This window comes from Mauremys mutica, chromosome 11 (genome assembly GCF_020497125.1).
Source record: "Mauremys mutica isolate MM-2020 ecotype Southern chromosome 11, ASM2049712v1, whole genome shotgun sequence".
Lineage (NCBI taxonomy): Eukaryota > Metazoa > Chordata > Testudines > Geoemydidae > Mauremys > Mauremys mutica.
In genome coordinates, this window is record NC_059082.1 from 36,264,780 (window position 1) to 36,281,879 (window position 17,100).

At 52.6% G+C, this 17,100-nt stretch overlaps 1 protein-coding gene across 14 annotated transcripts in view; it reads right to left on the reverse strand.

Moving 5' to 3' along the window:
- Positions 1 to 17,100, reverse strand: part of PEAK1 (pseudopodium enriched atypical kinase 1) — a 284,890-nt gene that overhangs the window by 41,974 nt on the left and 225,816 nt on the right. The window lies entirely within an intron of this gene.

A 17,100-nucleotide genomic window follows, 5' to 3' on the forward strand; every position in this document is an offset into this window, starting at 1 on the left:
CAAGAATTTCATGTTATAAGACTCTAAAAATTGCTCTAGATTAGCTTTTATTTTTCTATTATGGGTCCAGTCAGCCTAGGATACTGTCAGCGGACTTCCACTTTAGCAGCAGGGAATCTCATTTCTACTATGCCTATGCATTTTACAAGGCCTCAGTGAACCTTAAACAAGATGGATATGTGGGGAATGAATTGTAGAGTGATGAAAATGAGAAACACTGAGGATCACAAACACTCCACCATCTGTGCTACTTTGTTGTATTACACAAAAGCACAACTGCAAATGAAATACAGTGCCAAATGAAAGCTTGCTAATCCCATATTGATATCTTGTACTTGGCACAACCTGCTTTCTAAGAGTCCAGTTTGATCACTGACCTCGTTTCACTGATCTGGCTTTGGGAGTAATGCTTTGCTCTTTTGCTGGTATGCCAAGAGATAAAAACTCAATGCTACTGTGACTGCACTTAGAATGGATTAAATGTTTAATGTATAAAACTGTGGCTTGAACCAAGCTACAAGGTAGTGTGATGATCTGCTGTAAGACTTTTGCCAGGAAGGTCATTCAGTTTAGAGCCTGAGTTACCAAAAAAATATTCTCATGCCCTAACAAACTAGACAAAGATAGGAATATACATATTTTTTAGTGGAAGGCAGCCAGCCAGCATTTTACTTATGTTTTGTTATGTTTTATGCTTGGGGAATGCATGTTAGCAAGAACTCTAAGGTCATACAGCTTGCAAGGGAAGCTCCCACCACCCTGAAGCAAGAACTCTAAGGTTATACTGCTTGCAAGGGAAGCTTCCACCACCCTGAAGCATGGACTCAAGATATAATACAGCCATAAATTAGGATACTTGCATTTACATACACTCCCATCTTGTTTACCCCATTATAGTCCCCATGCCCCTCCACCTTAGCTACAACGCAGCACCTGCCTGCAGCCAAAATATCAAACATACATGTCAGGCCAGGACCTCCTTAATGGTTCCTGCTGCCTGACTGTTCAAGATGGCTTCTGAACTATGATCTCAGGTATGCATAATACTGTTCAATAGTTTTTGGTGCTGTTTCAGTCTTGATAATGTTTGATATTGAATTTTAAAAGTGGAAGTAGTTTCCACTCCAGTTTGCTCCACTGCATCACTGAAACAGTAATTACCCATGTTCACAGTCCAAACCTGATAAAATTCTCAATAATTACTTATTCCTGTTAATGCATTTTTACTTAGGTCCCTGCTATACTGCTGCTTTATTCAGTATGTTCAAGGATAACACCCAATGCTGGGATGAGACACCTGTCCAATACACTTTACAAAAAGCTAGTCCTCACTGCTCACTTGCATTTCACTGTGACCTTTTCACTACAAATCTGGAACTGCTGATAAGAATCCTGTTCCACTGCTATGGAGGAACACACACATACACATTGACCCAGCTCTACCAATTATTTAGAACATGGATTAGTTCTTGTTTGTGAAGAGGAAATACCTAAGGGCCAGGAATTTTGTAAAAGCTTTGTAAAGAGGTCCTTGTTTTTGCTTGTTTGAATGCAATGCTGAGCTGACTGGAGCCATTGTTTTAGTTTGCATTGTTTCAGTCAAAGCAACTTGCACATAGTTTGCTGTACCTTTTTGCAAAGGACACTTGTTAGTGGGAGATGAGAATAATGGAAATTTATATCACAAATGCCATGGCTAAAAACTGCATGCTCATTTATTCAGCAGGCAAGCATGTCCTGACACATGCCATGCCTAAAATTGCACATCCTTACAAACAGTTTTATTCCTGCAATATCTAGGCAAAACAAATGAGTTGGGGCCAGGCTGGTTTTCCACCACACCTATTACTCTGTCATTATCTATTAAAATTAATAAAACAAAAGATGTTCTGGGTATACTCATCTACACAGAAGGTGCATTCTACTGGGATGTTTCTGGAGACTCAATTCAGCAGTAGTCAATTGGTCAAAGTCTAATTCTTAATACTACTGGAACATAGTTTTTGCTTTTTAATATAATTAGAAACTATATCCCTTATGGATAACAACACTTAACATTAAGTATAGTTTTGTACAGTTCGTTATCTTTTGTTTTCTATAAAGTAGTTACAAAAGGAGAAAAAACGGTTACCCACCTTTTAATAACTGTTGTTCTTCGAGATGTGTTGTTCATGTCCATTCAAAGTAGGTGTGCGCGCGCCGCGTGCACGCCAGCCGGAAGATTTTTCCTAGCAGCGTCCGTAGGGTCAGCCCGGGTGCCCCCTGGAGTGGCATCACCGCGGCGCCCTATAAAGGGGCCCGCCGACCCTCCACCCCCTCAGTTTCTTCTTGCCGGCTCTCCAACAGAGGGGTAGGAGGGTGGGTGTTGGAATGGACATGAACAACACATCTCGAAGAACAACAGTTACTAAAAGGTGGGTAACCGTTTTTTCTTCTTCGAGTGGTTGTTCATGTCCATTCAAAGTAGGTGACTCACAAGCCTAACCTTAGGAGGAGGGGTTGGAGATCACTGCTGACTGGAGAACTGCACGACCTAAGGCTGCGTCATCCCTCGCCTGGTGCGTGATGGTGTAGTGAGCCGAGAATGTGTGGATGGAGGACCACGTGGCCGCTCTACAAATCTCTTGAGTTGGGACCTGAGCCAGGAACACCGCAGAGGAGGCCTGCGCCCTAGTGGAGTGGGCCGTGACCGGAGGGACAGGGGTCTTAGCTATACGGTAGCATTCCCGGATGCAGGTCGCAATCCACGAAGAGATTCGCTGAGAGGAGACTGGGAGACCCTTCATCCTCTCTGCTACTGCAATGAAGAGCTGAGCCGAGCGTCTGAAGGGCTTGGTACGCTCTATGTAAAAAGCCAAGGCCTGGCGGACATCCAGGGAATGTAGCCTCCGCTCCTCGCTGAAGGAGTGTGGTTTCGGATAAAACACCGGGAGAAATATATCTTGGCCCATGTGGAACTGGGATACGACCTTAGGTAGAAAGGCCGGGTGAGGTCTAAGTTGGACTTTGTCCTTGTAGAAGACAGTGTACGGGGGCTCAGATGTTAACGCCCGAAGCTCCGACACCCTTCTGGCCGAGGTGATCGCCACCAGGAAGGCGGTCTTGTATGACAGGTATAGCAGGGAGCACGAAGCCAGAGGCTCAAAGGGAGGCCCTGAGAGGACGGAGAGGACCAGATTCAGGTCCCAGGCAGGGGTCGGTGGACGAACATGCGGGAAGAGCCTGTCCATACCCTTAAGGAAACGCCCAACCAGCGGGTTTGCAAACACTGAGGCACCCCCTTCCCCGGGATGGAAGGCAGATATAGCCACCAAGTGCACGCGAATGGAGGAAAGGGAGAGGCCCAGATGTCTTAGGTGAAGCAAATAGTCTAGGACAATGGGGATTGGGACCCCCAGCGGGTCGTGACCTCGCTGACCCGACCATATGGAGAAGCGCTTCCATTTTGCCACGTAGGTGGCCCTAGTGGATGGTTTCCTGCTACCCAGCAGCACCTGCCTAACCTGCTGGGAACACTGCAACTCCACCGGGTTCAGCCATGGAGCATCCAGGCTGTGAGGTGAAGGGATTCGAGGTTCGGATGGCGGAGGGAGCCCCGGTCCTGCGTGATCAGGTCCGGTAGCAGGGGCAACGTCAGGGGCGCCTGAACTGACATGTGCAGGAAAGACGTGTTCCAATGCTGGCGAGGCCATGCCGGGGCTATCAGGATTACCCTCGCGTGGTCCCTGCGAATTTTCAAGAGCACCCTGTGTATCAGGGGGAACGGAAGGAAGGCGTAGAGCAGACCGACCGCCCAGGACTGTAGGAAGGCGTCCGACAGAGACCCCCGGCTGCGGCCCAGGAGGGAGCAGAACCGTCGGCACTTCCTGTTCTCCCTCGAAGCAAACAGGTCTAACCGGGGAAAGCCCCAGAGTTGGAAAATTGAGCGCACCACATCCCACTGAAGGGACCACTCGTGACCCCGGAACGAGCGGCTGAGGGTGTCTGCCAGACCATTCTGCTCCCCCGGGAGGTAGAACGCCGTCAGGTGGGTGGCATTGAGAACGCAGAAATCCCACAGCGGAGGGCTTCCCTGCACAGGGGAGAGGAGCGTGCACCCCCGTTTGTTGATATAGAAAACTGTTGCCGTGTTGTCCGAGAGGACCGAAACACATCTGCCGGCCAGGTGGGACCGGAAGGTCAAACAAGCCAGGCAGACCGCCCTCAGCTCCCTGACACTGATATGCAACTCGAGGCCCTCCGGCGACCACAAGCCCTGCGTCCTGAGGTGACCCAGGTGCGCTCCCCAACCTCGATCCGAGGCGTCCGTCACCAGGGAGAGGGAGGGCTGCGGGGCAGCGAAGGGGACACCCATGCATACTTCCCGCGGGTCGAGCCACCACCGCAGCGAGCTTAGCACCAAACTGGGAATGGACACCACCAAGTCCAGGGGGTCCCTGGCCGGGTGGTAAACTGTCGCTAACCAGGACTGTAGCGGGTGGAGCTGGAATCTGGCGTGGGCCACCACATAAGTGCATGCCACCATGTGGCCCAACAGCCGAAGGCACACTCGCGCCGTGGTTACCGGGACGCGGCGCAGACCCAGGATAAGCTCGGAAATCGCACGGAACCTGGATTCCGGCAGATACGCTTTGGCGTGAGTGGAGTCCAGAACAGCTCCTATGAACTCTATTCGTTGTGTTGGAGACAGGGTCGACTTGGCTTCATTCAAGAGGAGGCCGAGATCGAGAAAGGTCTGCCTGATGAACGACACCTGTGTCTCTACCTGCTCCTTGGAGCGACCTTTTATGAGCCAGTTGTCCAGGTAGGGAAATACCTGGATGCCCCGCCTGCGCAGGAAGGCGGCCACGACTGCCATGCACTTCGTGAAGACCCTGGGAGCGGCCGACAGGCCAAACGGGAGCACCGTGAACTGCAGATGGGCACCGGCCACGACGAACCTGAGGTACCGACGGTGCTGGGGAATTATGGCAATGTGGAAATAGGCGTCCTTTAAGTCGAGGGCGGCATACCAATCTCCTGGATCCAGGGAGGGAATGATCGAGGACAGGAAGACCATGCGGAACTTGAGTTTTCGTACAAACTTGTTCAGCTGCCGCAGGTCTAGGATGGGCCTTAGGCCCCCTTTTGCCTTCGGTATGAGGAGATACCGGGAGTAGAAGCCTTTGCCCCTGAGCTCCCATGGGACTTCCTCCACCGCCCCTGCCTCCGTGAGGGACTTCACTTCTTGAGTTAGAAGTTGCTCGTGAGATGGGTCCCTGAAGAGGGATGGGGAGGGGGGTTGGTGGGGCGGGAGGGAGGAGAACTGGATAGAATATCCCCTCTCTACTGTGCGGAGCACCCATTTGCCTGATGTGATGCAGGACCAGGCACGGTAGAAGGGGGACAGACGTGACCCAAAGGTAGGGGTGGAAGGATCCAGAGTCTCAATTGGTAGGTGTTCCTCGACCGTACCATCAAATAGGGGGTCTAGGCCCTGATGATGGCCTCGACTGACCCGACGCCTGGCCGGAGGGGTGGCGTTGGGGATGCCTCCTGCCATTTCTGCCCCGCCTGCGCCCCGGCTCCTGGCGAGTCTGTGGCTGGTACGGGCAGGGGGCTGTCTGCGGCCTAAACTGTCTGCGCTGGGTTGCAGGGGTATGCAGGCCTAGCGAGCGGAGCATGGCCATCAAGTCCTTTAAGCTGTGCAGACGTTTGTCCGTTTTCTCCGAAAAAAGGAGCTGCCCCTCGAAGGGGAGATCTTGAATCGTCTGCTGGACCTCAGAGGGCAGGCCCGAGACCTGGAGCCAGGCTCCCCGCCGCATGACCAGGCCCGTGGCCAGGGTGCGCGAGGCTGAGTCCGCCGCATCTAAGGTGGCCTGGAGGGAGGCTCGAGAGATCAGTTTGCCCTCCTCCACTATGGCCGAAAACTCTGACCTCGAGTCCTGGGGAAGGAGCTCTGCAAACTTCGACATGGCCGAACACGTGTTGTGACCATATCGGCTTACAACCGCCTGTTGGTTGGCAATGCGGAGTTGGAGGCCCCCTGTGGAGTACACCTTTCTACCAAAGAGCTCGAGTCTTTTCGCGTCCCTGCTCTTTGGTGTTGACCCCTGAAACCCGTGACGCTCCCGCTGGTTGGCCGCATCCACTACCAGGGAGTCCGGGGGGGCGGGTGTACAGGTGTTCGTGCCCCTTCAAGGGGACGAAATAGCGCCGCTCGGACCTCTTGGCAGTAGGGGCCAATGAGGCTGGCGTTTGCCATAGGGTGCGGGACGTATCCGCTATAGACTTTATCAGCGGGAGGGCCACCCTGGATGGCCCCGAGGGAGCCAGGATGTCCACCTCGATTTCCTCTGCCTGGATCGCGAGGCTCTGTGCCGCTCTGCGGAGCAATTGCTGGAGGATACGAGTGTCCTCTAGGGCCGGTGCCGCAGCCGTGCCCGAGACCGCTTTGTCCGGGGAGGACGACGAGGAGAGTATCTGGAGCGGCCCTTCCTGCGGTGCATGCAGTCCCTCAGGGTCCTGCGGCACACGGTAGTGTGGTTGCGGTGCCGGTTCTGAGTCTAAATGCGGCACCGCGACCAGTACCGGGGTCGCCAGTGAGCGGCTTGGCGTAGCATGCGGTGCCTGCGGAGCCGGACCTGAAGCCGCTGCCGGTGCCCTGCTAGGGGGTGCTGAGCTTGAAAATGGCACACCCCTGCCTGGCGACGGTGCCAGTGGAGGAGGAGGCAGCTGCGCCGGGGCCACCGAGGTCGAGGACACCGATGCCGATCTTGATCGCGGGCCGAGCGCCTGGCCTACCAACTGGTGGTAGGCCCAGGGAGTCCAAAATGGCCACTGCGATGGCGGCTGCCATTGTTGCTGCCACTGTGGGTAACGGTGGTGGCTCGCCCCCAACCCCGATCTCCTGCTCCGCGACTGGCTGGAGCGATAGGAGTCTGCCTCTGAGTCTGAGGTCTCTGAGTCTGAGGACCTGGGGGGAGCGGCACCCGGTGCCGATGGAGAGCGGTGCGGAGGCGGCGGCGGGACTCTCGCCTGGTCCGGTGCCGTCCTCGTGGCGCGGTGCGGGGAGGGAGGCAACAGCATGGCCGGCTTGCCCCTAGACTGCACCGGGGGACGGACCACCATAGGCAACTCCCTGCGGTGCGGAGAGACCGGCGCCGAGAGTCCCATCAGACCTGAGGCCCCCTTGAACGCCTCCGGGGTCGAAGGGGAGCGTAGGTCTCCGCTGAGGTCCGGGGAATTAGGCTGGTCCGGACTCGACCGCCCTCTCTGCGGTGTGGGAATCGATGGAACCGCCGAGGGCTGTAGCCCAGCCTGTCCGCTCGCTGTCGCGGACGGCGTCGGCCTCGGATCCTGGTGGGGTGACCTATCCCTCACCAGCTTCCTCCTCTTGGCGGGCACCAGCGAAGGCGAGCGGTGCCGCACTGAGGCCAACTTCCTATGACCCGACTCCGTCCGGTGCCGGGTCTTTGACGACTTGGGCTGGGACCTAAGTCCTGATGCCGGTGCCGGGGCACTCTGCACCGAAGATGATGTGCTGGGCACTGCCTCGGCCGGCTCCGGGTCCGAGGGTGGCTGTAGGGCCGCCTCCATCAGGAGGACTCTAAGTCTTTGAGCCCTGTCCTTAAGAGTTCGCGGGTGGAAGCCTTTACAGATAGAGCACCGGTCCTTTCGGTGGCTCTCTCCGAGGCACCTTAAACACGCAGAGTGCGGGTCACTCTTGGGCATGAATTTCCCGCAATCCTTGCAAAGTTTGAACCCGGGGGACCTGGGCATGCCCCAGCGGACTACGAAAACTCGGGGGGGGACCCCCCCCCAACTACTAAGAACTATATACAGAGAACTACTCAGCTAACTATAATACAACTTTATACACTAAACGGTAAGGATAGGACACTGCCGACTTGCTAATCAAAAGAGAAGTTCCAGCTAGCTGTCACCGGCGGTAAGAAGGAACTGAGAGGGTGGAGGGTTGGCGGGCCCCTTTATAGGGCACCGCGGTGGCACCACTCCAGGGAGCTCCCGGGACGACCCTACGGACGCTGCTAGGGAAAATCTTCCGGCTGGCGTGCACACGGCGCGCGCACACCTACTTTGAATGGACATGAACAACCACTCGAAGAAGAAAAAATATTCCATTGTTAGAAACTCTTTCAGCTCAAATATAAAGTCATAGAACCTAGTAAGAGTTTGTCAAGCCCTGGACCAGATTCTTAGGTGACGCAGTTTGGCATAGCTCTATTGAAGTTAATGGAGCTACACATATTTATGCTAGCTGAAGATACGGCCCCATGTGTATAATTCTTAAGACACCTTCAGGATAGATCTCGTATGATTCTTCTGCTACTATAAGTTGTCTAACAATAATAGACATTATGGGTTCATTGTCAGATTTGATCTCAATATCTATATTTTTTCCATGGTTTAAAATGCCAGAATCATAGCACATTCACATTGTAGATGGATGATTACAAAATTTAGTTAGGATAAAAAATCTGTAGGAGAGTAAAATCCTGCTATTTTTGCCAATACGCTTAATTTACAACAGTTCAATGGATTTTGTTTGTTTGTTTTTTTACATTATATGTTTTTGAAAAATCTGGAGCCAAATGTTATGGTAGAGTTATAGACCCCTTTAAAGGTGAGTTTATAGTAAAACCCTTGACTATATTTTAGAGAATGGCATTTCAATAAAAAAAAATCCATCAAGGAAACAAAAATAAAGTGAGCCAGTCATGGTTTAAAGCACAATATTTGAAGATATGAAGGGGAGAAAATGAAAAGACAACAGCAATTCCCTTGAGCTAGCACTGCTTTGCTTACAAAGAAATCAGTGAGCATCTGTAGTCAAATTATCTTCCTACATCACATTCACTGCCAGGGAAGTTGTTTGCAAGCCTAACTTTTCCTCTCACCATGACAGCACAACAATCCATAGTGACCCCTGGTTCAATGGCATTTTATGGATCCTTCACTCTAGAGTCCTTCATACCTATTAGGGTATGGTAAATTCCTGTTAGTTTGTGAACTGATTTTCAAGATAATAACGTTTCAGGTAACAAAGAAAAAAAAAAAGCACACATTTGGCAACATTCTCTCCTTTCAAAATATATTTAAAAAACAAACTCAAAAGCTCTACTGCACCTTTGGAAAGGCTTAAAGTCACTTTAATCAATGAAACATTTTTATTCAGTGTTTAATGTAACACTTCCATCTCTAGATCTGCTGGCCAGTCGTAGTGCATGAAATAGCAAACTACCTGCCACCTCTTCTTGGCAGATTATTTCTGCATCATTACAAGCAAAAAAAAAAAAATCAATGGAAGACCATTGATTTTGCAACCAGACAAGATTGCCAGACAAATAATACATCATAAAGTTATTCATGTCCTGGTTCTCAATTGTTTTGAGTCAGCAGACAGTTCACTTCATCATCTTATAATGGCATCCATATTACGTCTGTGATCTTTGCAACAATAGAGGACCAGGATGGCTGAACAAATATAAACCCAATAGAATGTGGCAACACTTCAATGCAAGACGTAACCTTGAAAAAAAGACGGTTACTCACCTTTGTAACTGTTGTTCTTCGAGATGTGTTGCTCATATCCATTCCAATTAGGTGTGCGCACGCCGCGTGCATGTTCGTCGGAAAATTTTTACCCTAGCAACACTTGGTGGGTCGGCTGGGTCGCCCCCTAGAGTGGCGCCGCCATGGCGCCGGATATATATCCCTGCCGACCCAACGGCCCTTCAGTTCCTTCTTGCCGGCTACTCCGACAGAGGGGAAGGAGGGCGGGTTTGGAATGGATATGAGCAAAACATCTTGAAGAACAACAGTTACAAAGGTGAGTAACCGTCTTTTCTTCTTCAAGTGCTTGCTCGTATCGATTCCAATTAAGTGATTCCCAAGCCTTACCTAGGCGGTGGGGTTGGAGTGAGATTTGCAGAATGCAAAACAGCTGAGCCAAATGCTGCATCATCTCTAGACTGTTGAACCAATGCGTAATGTGAGGCAAAGGTGTGGACTGAGGACCAGGTAGCTGCCTGACATATCTCCTGGATGGGTACATGAGCCAGGAAGGCGGCAGATGAAGCCTGAGCCCTGGTGGAATGTGCGGTAAGGTGGCTTATCGGAACATGAGCCAAGTCATAGCAGGTGCGGATGCACGTCACCCAAGATAAAATCCTCTGGGAGGAGACAGGTAGGCCCTTCATTTGGTCTGCCACCGCGACGAAGAGTTGGGGTGTTTTATGAAAGGGCTTTGTTCGCTCAATATAAAATGTGAGCGCCCTACAGACGTCTAAGGAGTGCAGTTGCTGCTCCCGGCGTGCTAAGTGTGGCTTCGGGAAGAAGACCGGAAGGAAGATATCCTGGTTGATATGAAAGGCCGATACCACTTTAGGTTGGAAGGCTGGATGTGGTCGCAGCTGTACCTTGTCCTTGTGAAACACGGTATATGGTGGGTCCACCATGAGAGCCCGAAGCTCAGAAACTCATCTCGCCAATGGAATGGCTACGAGGAAAGCTGTCTTCCAGGACAGGTACAGCAGCGAGCAGGTCGCTAGCGGCTCAAAAGGGGCAGTCATAAGTTTGGTTAGAACTAGGTTGAGGTCCCAAGTTGGGGCGGGGCGGCGTACTTGGGAGTATAAACGCTCCAAGCCCTTGAGGAACCTAGAAACCATAGGGTAAGAGAATACAGAGCGTCCACTCTCCCCTGGGTGGAAGGTAGAGATAGCCACCAAGTGTACCTTCAATGCTGATACCGCTAGGCCCTGCTGTTTGAGGGACCAGAGGTAGTCCAAGATGGTAGGGACCAATACCTCGGTGGGAATAACATCATGTTGGTCGCACCAGTAGGAGAAACGCTTCCACTTAGCCAGATATGTTAACCTAGTTGAAGGTTTCCTACTACCCAGGAGCACTTGCTGCAACGAGGTCGAGCAACATAACTCGGACTGGCTCAACCACGCAGCAACCATGCTGTGAGGTGAAGAGACTGCAGGTCTGGGTGGTGAAGTCTGCCGTGGTCCTGAGTTATAAGGTCCGGGTAAAGAGGTAGGGGGATTGGGTTAGTTATCGACAGGTCGAGCAACATGGTGTACCAGTGCTGCCTCGGCCACTCTGGAGCGATCATGATCAGGTGGGCTCTGTCCCTGTGGAGCTTGAGCAGGATCCTGTGAACCAGTGGGAACGGTGGGAAGGTGTAAAGCAGATGGGTCGTCCATGGCAGCAGAAATGCGTCTGAGATCGATCCCGGGGAGAGACCTTGGAAGGAGCAGAATGTCTGGCATTTCCTGTTCTCGCGGGAGGCGAAGAGGTCTATGCGGGGAAAGCCCCACTTCCGGAAAACAGAATGGATCACATCCGGACGAATCGACCACTCGTGAGACAGGAAGGATCTGCTGAGATGATCTGCCAGAGTGTTCCGAACCCCCGGGAGAAAAGACGCCACCAGGTCTATCGAGTGGGCTATGCAGAAGTCCCAGAGCTGTATAGTTTCCTGACAAAGGGGGGAGGAACGCGCTCCCCCCCGTTTGTTTATGTAAAACATGGCCGTTGTGTTGTCCGTGAACACTGAGACACAACAGCCTTGTAAATGCTCTTGAAACACCTGGCACGCGAGGCGGACTGCTCTCAGCTCCCGCACATTGATGTGCAAGCCCAGCTCCCGAGCTGACCAAAGGCCTTGAGTGCGGAGATGCCCGAGGTGGGCACCCCAGCCTAGAGATGACGCGTCCGTTGTCAGGGTATTGAAGGCTAAGGCGGATGGAATGGCATCCCTGCGCATACCAGGGAGGGCATCAACCACCAGTCTAGGGAGCCTAGGATGCTCAGGGGGATCGTGACGATTGTGTCTAGACTGTCTCTGCCCGGGTGGTATACCGAGGATAGCCAAGTTTGAAGGGGACGGAGCCGCAGTCTGGAGTGTTTGGTCATGAACGTGCATGCCGCCATGTGACCTAGTAGGCCGAGACACGTGCGAGCGAAAGTTGTCGGGAAGTTTTGCAGGCCTTGTATAATTGATACCATTGCCTGAAACCGAGGCTGTGGCAAGCAGGCCCTGGCGAGATTGGAGTCCAGGATGGCCCCAATGAATTCTATTCTCTGTGTGGGAACCAAAGTGGATTTCTCTATATTGATCATCAGGCCTAGATGCTTGAATAGGTCCTTGACGATGCCCACACGATGGGTGACTTGGGTCTTGGAGGTCCCTCGAATGAGCCAATCGTTGAGATACGGAAAGACATGTATCCGACGGTGACGGAGGGAGGCGACGACTACAGCCATGCACTTTGTGAACACTCTTGGGGCTGTAGAGAGGCCAAAGGGAAGGACCGTAAACTGGAAATGTTGACGGTTGGCCACAAACCGGAGGTACCGTCTGTGTGGAGGGTAAATGACAATGTGAAAATACGCGTTCTTCATATCGAGGGCGGCATACCAGTCTCCGGGATCCAAGGATGGGATGATGGTCCCCAGGGATACCATGCGGAACTTCAACTTTATCATGAACTTGTTTGAGTCCTCGCAGGTGTAGGATAGGTCTGAGACCTCCCTTCGCCTTGGAGATTAGGAAATAGCGGGAATAGAACCCTTTGCCCCTCGAGTCCTTTGGTACCTCCTCTATAGCTCCCATAGCGAGGAGCGACCGCACCTCTTGCAAGAGGAATTGCTCGTGAGTGGGGTCCCTGAAGAGGGACGAGGATGGGGGGTGGGGGCGAAATAAACTGGAGGTGGTACCCGAATTCTACCGTGCGTAGGATCCAACGATCTGAAGTTAGTTGGGTCCATGCAGGGAGGAAAAAGGAGAGGCAGTTGTAAAAGGGAGGGAAAGGATCCTGGGAAGCGACTGGTACGCCGTCCTCGGGCGCGCCTTCAAAAGTTTGGCTTTGGTCCCGCTGATGGTTTGGAGGGACCCTGATTTTGGCCCGCTTGGGGTCCAGGACTGCCATCTGCGACTGCCTCGGCCACGCTTTCTGCCGAAGTCCTGTCTCAGCCTAGGCGGGGAGTAAGGGCGGTGAGGCTGGGGACGGAAAGGCCTGCGCTGAGTCACCGGCGTGTGCATCCCGAGCGAGCGCATGATGACCCTGTTGTCCTTAAGGCTTTGCAGCCTAGGGTCAGTCTTTTCAGAAAATAGGCCTTGACCGTCGAAGGGCAAGTCCTGTATGGTGTGTTGTAACTCAGGCGGGAGGCCTGACACCTGAAGCCACGATATGCACCTCATGGCGACTCCCGAAGCCAGAGTCCTGGCTGCGGAGTCGGCTGCGTCCAGCAAGGCCTGGAGAGACGTTCTCGCCACTTTCTTCCCCTCCTCCAAGAGGGCAGCAAACTCTTGGTGGGAGTCTTGAGGAACTAACTCCGTAAACTTGCCCACTGCCACCCAGGTGTTATAGTTGTAGCGGCTCAGCAGGGCTTGCTGGTCTGCCACCCTGAGTTGGAGGGCCCCAGCAGAGTATACCTTGCGGCCCAGTAAGTCCATGCGCCTCGCCTCCTTTGATTTTGGAGCTAGAGCTTGCTGGCCATGGCGCTCCCTCTCGTTGACTGACTGTACGACGAGGGAGCAGGGAGGAGGGTGCACGTATAGGTACTCGTACCCCTTAGAGGGTACCATGTACTTCCGCTCAACTCCCCTGGCAGTGGGCAGAATAGAGGCTGGAGACTGCCAGATAGTATCAGCGTTAGCCTGGATCGTGCGGATGAATGGCAAGGCCACTCTTGTGGGGGCGTCAGCCGACAGAATATCCACCACAGGATCCTCTATCTCTGAGACCTCCTCCACCTGAAGACTCATATTCAGTGCCACCTGTCTCAGGAGGTCCTGATGGGCCCTCAGGTCAATTGGAGGAGGGCCCGAGGAGGATGTCCCCGCCACCGCCTCATTTGGGGAGGAGGAAGAGGAAAGGCCAGGGAGAAGAGGGTCCTGCGTGGGCTCCTGTTCTTGGGCGACATCAGGCTCCGGTGGGATCTGGGAGTCTGCTGGCTGAACGGGAGCTTCCTCCGTATCGGTAGGCGGGGGGCTGCTGACAGTCGCCTCCGGCACCCGGTGCTCTGATGGTACAGAGCGAGAAGGCACTGGAGGCACACCTTGGGCTTGGTGATATGCCCAAGGTGTCCAGAATGACCACTGATGGGGGCCTTGATCTTGGGCCTGGGTCTCCTGGAAGACTCGGCTAGGCACATCTGAGTCACGGTCCTGTGCATAGGAAGCACTGTCTGCATGAGATGACACAGATGTGTGTTGAGATGGCCAAGGAGGGGCAGAAAAGCCCTGGGAAGAATCTCCTTCTCTAGTTGATCTCGCTCTGCACGGCACCGGGAGCCATACCGGTACCAGGAATGAGACCGGGACCTGCAACCGGATCGGTGCCGGGAGGTCGACCGGGATCTCGAAGTTCGACGTCTGGAGTGGCTGCGAGAGTCGTGGCGACTGGAACGGTGCCGGGAGCTGGATCGGTGCCGCGAGTGTGACCGGTACCGAGATGGGGAGTGGTGCCGGGACTGCGAGCGGCGTCGGGACCGGGATCGGCGATGGGACCGAGAGCACCAGTGGGACTGCGATTGTGAACGGTGCCGCTCTGTGGTGCCGACAGAGGATGGTCTCATCGGGGCAGGCTTGCCAATAGATTGTATTACCCGCACCGGCGGTGCCAGGGGTTGAGGCAGTGCAGACTCTGTCATCGTGATCAGCTCCCTTGCCGTGGAAAATGTCTCCAGCGTGGAGGGAATAGTGAGCTCAACCACGGCGCGTGCCAGGGAGCTTTAAGGCACCGGACTCGACGGCCCTTGCGGGACCGGAATCGACGGTGCCGAAGTTGTCGGTGCCACGGCAGGTGTCGGTGCCGGGCGGTCCAACTTAGTCGGGTTCTCTGGCTGCGGTGCAGGAGGCACGGAAGCAGTGGGAGTCTTATGTCTCTTCACCCGCAGGGAGAGGGAACGGTGCCGAGCAGACATTGGTGCTGGTGACTGTCGGTGCCGAGGGGCCTTAGCAGTACTGGTGCGATCCGGTGCCGAAGAAGCGCTTCTGCCTGGTGCGGACTGTCCAGCGCTCGGTGCCAAGGGCGGAGGAGTAAGAGCTGTCTCCATCAGGAGCTGCTTGAGACGAAAGTCCCGCTCCTTCTTCGTCCTCGGCTTAAAGGCCTTGCAGATCCGGCACTTATCGGCGAGATGGGATTCCCCGAGGCACTTAAGACAGCAGTCATGGGGATCTCCCGTTGGCATCGGCTTGTGGCAGGCCAAGCATGGTTTGAAGCCCAGTGAACCGGGCATGGGCCCCAGTACCGGGTGCGGGGAAGGGGCTAATCCCCGAACCCCTCTTAACTATATACACTAACTATATTATAAAACAAGTAAATTAACTACAATTATATAATTTTAACCATATACACAAGAATTAACGAGAGAACTACGAGTAGCTAGGGAAGTGGAGATCAGCTAAGCCGCGCTCCATTGTTCCAATGACCAACATGGGCGGTAAGAAGGAACTGAAGGACCGTTGGGTCAGCAGGGGTATATATCTGGCGCCATGGCGGTGCCACTCTAGGGGGCGACCCAGCCGACCCACCGAGTGTTGCTAGGGTAAAAATCTTCCAACGAACGTGCACGCGGCGCGCGCACACCTAATTGGAATTGATATGAGCAAGCACTCGAAGAAGAACCTCCTAAAGAGATGCCTTTTCAAATTCAGAACCTATTTTATATCAAGTTAGCATTGACATTCTTACTTTCTAGCTTCTCATTCTGTGTTAATAAATAAAGGTGGTTGGGAGTAATAATTATATTTTGCCCTTCTGTAGTACCATCACTCTGAGAAGCTCAATTTGCTTTATAAGCATTAATGAATTTAGGCTCACAATACCCATGTGAGGTAAGAAAAATCATAATTTTCATTTTAAACTTGGGGAAATTGAGTTACAGATGTTCAGTTGCTCAAGATCACATAGGAAGTCCATGGCAGAGCAACGAATAGAACATAGGTTTCCTGGCTCCCAGTCATCCTCATATTAGAGCACATCTTATCAGATGAGCATTATCATCTCATTAGCAGTGGAGGAGTGTGCACCCAAAGGCAGGGTGAGTAAATCTCCTATATGAATCGCAAACATGATAAAATAACACAACCCCTTTTATTAGGTAAGATAACTGTTCATTTGCATATTGTGAGGGGGCAAGGCCAGATGGCTACAGTAAAGTAGTAAGGAACAGTTATGTTAGCCCCAGGCTAACCAAATCCCTAGTACCATGGTAACCAAATGGCAGTTGCTCCAGGTTAATCAAGACACCTGGGGCCAATTAAGATCTTTCTAGAAGACAGTGGAGATAGCTACATTGATTGGGCCACCTGAAGCCAATCAAGGGCTGGCTGGAACTAGTTAAAAGCCTCCCAGTTAGTCAGTGAGATTCAGGTGTGAGGAGCTGGGAGCAACAGGCGCAAGGAGCTGAGAGTGTACTGCTGGAGGATTGAGGAATACAAGCATTATCAGACACCAGGAGGAAGGTCCTGTGGTGAGGATAAAGAAGGTGTTTGGAGGAGGCCACGGGGAAGTAGCCTAGGGAGTTGTAGCTGTCATGCAGCTGTTACAGGAGGCACTATAGACAGCTGCGATCCACAGGGCCCTGGGCTGGAACCCGGAGTAGAGGGCGGGCCCGGGTTCCCCCCAAACCTCCCAACTCCTGAGCAGACACAGGAGGAGTTGACCCAGATGGTGGGTTCCACCAGAGGGGAAGATCATTGAGGTGAGCAAATCCGCCAATAAGCACAGGACCCACCAAGATAGAGGAGGAACTTTGTCACAATATGAAATAAGTACCTGGATGTTTTTCTGACCAGGGCTATGGAATGGAGTATTCAACGAAAAGAGCTAACTCTTTCTTCACTGAAATACAGCACTAACCAATCAACATTCCTCAGTTCCATTCATTTTTAATATATCACAGAAGGCCACACCGATGGCAAGATAGGGTTTCAGAATGGCTGGTGAGAATGTAAGGGTTTGTAAGGGAATGGAAAGGTATGCTAATTAAGAATATATATAAATAAAATTCACAGACAGCCATATATATATATAAACCTTTGAAATTACTCCTGATTAAAAATGAGAATTTGGTGACTCT